At 27.3% G+C, this 5,063-nt stretch overlaps 1 pseudogene across 1 annotated transcript; it reads right to left on the bottom strand.

Moving 5' to 3' along the window:
- Positions 1 to 771: 771 nt before the first annotated feature.
- On the bottom strand, positions 772 to 2,570 carry LOC111286083 (shikimate O-hydroxycinnamoyltransferase-like; annotated as a pseudogene). The gene is made up of 2 exons (XR_016343356.1): positions 1,985 to 2,570; positions 772 to 1,875 (listed from the first exon to the last, which is right to left on the bottom strand). The product of XR_016343356.1 is annotated as a shikimate O-hydroxycinnamoyltransferase-like (transcript).
- Positions 2,571 to 5,063: the final 2,493 nt, after the last annotated feature.

Raw genomic sequence — 5,063 nt, 5'->3', positions numbered from 1 at the left:
ATTATAATTTTTAAATGATATGTAAATTTAATATAAATTTTATTTAAATTTTGCGATATGCTTTAATTTTAAAATAGATAGACTTCTTTTCATCTTAGATCCATTTTTTTTTTTTTAAAGTGACTCACATTTAGATTTTTTATATATAAGATGGGTATAACCCGTGAAAGAACTAGTGAAGGTTTTGGTTTGAATCAATGGTACATAGTACATAGGAAATGATTTTATGTTCTTGATTAGTCATTTTTAGTTATTTTTAAACCCCATAAAATGAAAGAACTAAAAAAAAAAATGAAGTCAAATTAGAATTTGATTAAATGTATCTTTTAATTAGACTGATATCAAAAATTAATTTTTTTTAATTTTATGTTCAGTGCGAAATAATGTCTTATAAAAGAAAAGAGAAAAGAGGAGATAGATAGCATTTGGTTTTAGAAAATAGAGTCATTTTTTATTTTATTTTTTTGAAAAAATAAAAAAATATGATTGAAAATGTATTTGATAATTGAAATTGAAAACAAATTTAAAAAAAAATGAAAATAGATTTAAATATGAAAACAAAAGAATATGTTTTCAATTATAAAAACAGGGGATGTATATTAATTTTTTTCTTATATTTTGCAAGTTATGATATTTAAACACTTTTTAATATCATTAATTAAGAAATATTTTTATATTTATAATTAAATGCTATTAATGACAATATCATTGAATATTTTATTTATTTCATTATTTTTACATTTTTAGAAAATAATTTTTATTTTTGTTAAACAAAAAATAAAAAATAAAAACTATTTTCTAAAAAATAAAAATAAAAAATATTTTCTCAAACAACACAGAAAATTTCCTCTTATTCGACTGATTATATAATTAACTAGAGATAATGCTTTTTTTTTTTCCCAATGCTCAAATCAAATGCAGACAAAAGCGAAAGCGCAAAAAGGCTAATAGAAGAAAACGAAGTTGATTTCCTCCAATATAATTTTCTTAGAATTCGTAAAGAAGCTGCCCACATTTTTTAATGTAAGAGATGTCTAAGCATGTCACCACAAACAAGCTACCATCCTTGACCGGACTTGGTAGAATGTACGTCTTTCCATCTTGGGAGACTTTGGCTGATACTAACAGTATGAGACGACCCATCCGAAATCTGCTTCGTAGATAGGCAACCACATCCAACTGTTGATACTGAGATTTGGGCATTGGAAACCCCGTGCCCCTCGCACTGGCGGTTTTACGTTAGGCACTTTTTCCTTGTAATCGATAGCCGACATAAGGTATTCATCATCCATTCGCTTCATTGTACATTGGATTGTCTTTGCCGTATCCGAAAATGACTCTGATTGGAGATCACCATGCGAAGCTATGGTTGCAGCCATAAAGATTACATTGCCAAGATAGCCAGGTGGGAGAGCAGGTCGCAATCTAGATCGTCCATTGATTGGAATGTAAAGCTTGGTTGGTTGATCATCAGGGAGGCATCGGGCTTTATTTGCGCAACGCCATATATGTGCTGCTAGGCAGTTGTAGGTGCTATAGTCAACGGCATTTCCATTTTGCTTGCGTTGGTTTTCAAGGTGTTGAGTTGATCACGAGTGATTTTGAAAATAGACACAGTAGTTTGAGGATCCGATTCTTCAGCAGTAGGTACGGTGTTCATGGAAAGAGGTGGGTCGTATTCAACGTGGTGAAATGTAGGAGTTGGTGGAACTCGAGCTCGAAGAAGAGACCTATCAATGAAAGGTTCAGTGCTAAGAGGCAGCCCTCGTGCCATTTCAGCCCAACTGTTGATGAAATGAATCCCAGCTGAACCTCTGCCAAAGTATGTTGTAATCCAATTCCAAGACAAACTCCTCCACACTTGAAGCTTGTCACCTAAGAAAATTAACGTATATTAAACTCTCAGAATTTGATATTGAAGCAGACTAATTAAGCTTACTACCAATTCTTAGTTTCGATTAAGGAAAATATATTCTAGTAATACCTGCACTAAAATGAGAGGATAAGAGGAAATATCCGCTGAATAATAAACTTTTGGAACTAATCACCAAAGCTCTGAACTATGAATGGTATGATCACCAATCAAACCATCTATAACAGAATCAGTTTCAGCCTCAATGAATAAAGCTCCCTCTCCATTGCAGATGATCTCGACTCTTCCTTTTTTATCCCTTCCCAACCTCCCAGCCATGGGGTAGAATAGAACAAGAACCTTGCTTAAAGCCTCCTTAAGCAATTGAGCATCAAAGAAATTGGAAGAACCGTTTGGTTCGAAGAAGTACACCGTAGGGACGTGATGAAGTGTCATCAACAGTTCTAAGTTAGAGCTCCATAGCCGATGCTTTGGTGTCTCCTCAGCTGGATATACCATGGTCGTCTTCTTTGTAGTAATCTCCATATCTCTCTCGTCCCTTAATAGCTTTGCTAAGTGGATTGAACAGACTAAAAAGTATTGGATATATATTATATATACACACAAAAGGAGAAGAAAACGCTTATACCTTGCGCAAGTCAGAGAAGAAATTGAAATTGATGATTCTAAAAGATTAATGATAGTCTTGCAAAACCTGGCAAAGGCTCTCAAGGGTTTTTTTTTTTTTGGTTCCAGAGAAAAAGGCAAGACTGAGTTTGAACCTACAAAGTACATGTGTCTAGGTTATTTATAGGCTGAGAAGCACGAGCTTACTTGTGATAGGTAAGAGTACAGATTTATGGTGTTAATTTAATGGGATAAATTACAACCGTCAGACAATTAAATTTAGAAAAAGAATAAAATATTATAAAAACTCTTAAATTTTTTTAAAAAAAAACTCTTATATTTTTATTATACATAAATAAACCTTTACTCTTTAATTTATATTCAAATAAACTTTTATTTTAAATAAAAAATTTATTTTTATTAAAAATTTATTTAAGTACAAATTAAAAATTAAAAATTTATTTGGGTATATAATAAATGTTAAGAGTTTATTTGAATGTAAATTAAAAGTTAATAATTTATTTGAGTGTAATAAAAAAACAAAAACTTATTTAAATAAAATACTAAATTCATAGATTTATTTGTTATTTTAACATTAGAAAATTGTCTAATTCACTTTAAGTTATTAAAATCAACAAGATAACATAATAGTTAATACTTTTTAAGATATTTTAAAAAATTGAAATAATTAAAAAATAAAATATGTGATAATTTTAATAAATTTATTTATAAAATTAAAAATATTACATTGATTAAATATGACATATAAACTCTTAAGTTTATAGATTTGGATTTTGAAATATGTATCTTATACAAGGAAAGACAATTAAAAGGCGATGCCCACCTTCTCCTCGGTGAAAGCAGCAGATGAAGCAAGGGGCGAGCAGAGCACTTAGTCGGAATAAAATGGTAGTTTGATAGCCTTATTTTTCGCCCAAAGTTTGAGGAACAAGCACAAGACAAGTACATATAAAAAAATTTGAATAATGGGTTCCATTTATGAGATGCATGATGCAAAAGTGATTTGGTAATTTCTACTGCTCTATTGTTTATATATAAAAGTATGAATTTTAAAAGTATTAATAGTAATTGATTTAAATATTTTTATAAATTTTTTAATTAATAAATTTATTCTTAAATATATATAGCTTTTATTAATTTATTTAAATTTAATTTAAATAAACTAAAATTAAAAATATAGTTTATACGAAATTAAATTATTTAAAATTTTAAAATTTTAATTCTAAAAATGTTAAAAATAATTATCTAAATTTCCTTGGTAAATATTTTTATAAAATTTAATTTAAATGAACTTTTTTTATTATTAGACTCTTTTTTATAATTAGACTAAAAAAGTACTAAAAATGATTGATTAAAATATCCTCAATAAAATTTTAATTTAAATTGATTAAAATACCATTAGTAATTTTTTTTACAAATTTTAATTTAAAATTTTTTTTTTATTAAACTCTTTTTTATAAGTAGAATGATTTTTTTCATCAAATAATTTAGGTGATTTACCTAATGTAAATTATTCTAAGTGAAACATTATCAAGTAAAAAATAACAACAAAAATAACACACTAAGCTTTATATGTCATACTCTGGGGTCAGTTGTATAAAAAATCAAATAAGAGAATTAGATTAGATTGTAGTTTGAATATTCTTGAGCCACTCATTTCTATCAACAAATACCTTTCATCCAATTCCATAATCATCATATCATTTTTTACCACTTGTATCGATATCTTTCGTGGTCTACCTCTTGATGTTTTGATATTTTCTAAATTTAGAGACTCAATTCTCCTAACTGGTGCATAGTTAGGCTTACGTTTCACATGTTCAAATCATCGCAAATGACTCTCTCTCATATTCTCTTCAATTCAGACTACCCTTAATTTTTCTCTAATCTTTTCATCTCTAATTTGGTTTATTCTAGTTTTACCATACATCTATCTAAGCATCTTTATCTCTACTACGTTCATTTTCTTCTCATATTATTTCTTAATAGCCCAACATTCAGTTTTATATAATATATAGGCCTTACAGTTATTTTATACAATTTTATTTTTAACTTTAAAGGCATATTGCGATCACACAAAACACTCGATGCACTTCGTCACCTCATTCATCTTGCTTGAATCCTATGTTTGACATATGCTTTTATCTCAATATCACTCTAAATAATTGATTCCAAATATCGAAACTAGGTTTACATCAAAATGTGACAAATTTCATTAAAACTATTTTTTGAATGTGTTTATGTCAAAATTACATTCTTTTATGAAATTTTTTGTTGTTAATATTGAAAATGAAATCATTATAAATTGTATAGGTTTACATAACAAGTTTAATATTCTTAAAGTTGAAATTTTCTTAAGAAAACATGACAGGTAAGGAATTTATTTTATTTTATTTTTAAAATTATGTATTTTAATATTTTTATAATAAAATTTTTAAAATAAAAGAAAATTTAAACTTTCAATTAATAGAATGTACAATTATATTTAATTAATGAAAGCACTAATAGATGATTATTTTAAGCAAAAAAATTAGATGAAAAATTGATTGGTTTTACAAAACTC

Source organism: Durio zibethinus, chromosome 6, assembly GCF_047325235.1.
Source record: "Durio zibethinus cultivar Kanyao isolate XHJ-2024 chromosome 6, ASM4732523v1, whole genome shotgun sequence".
NCBI classification, from domain to species: Eukaryota; Viridiplantae; Streptophyta; class Magnoliopsida; order Malvales; family Malvaceae; genus Durio; species Durio zibethinus.
This window is presented reverse-complemented; position numbering and strand designations above follow the sequence as displayed.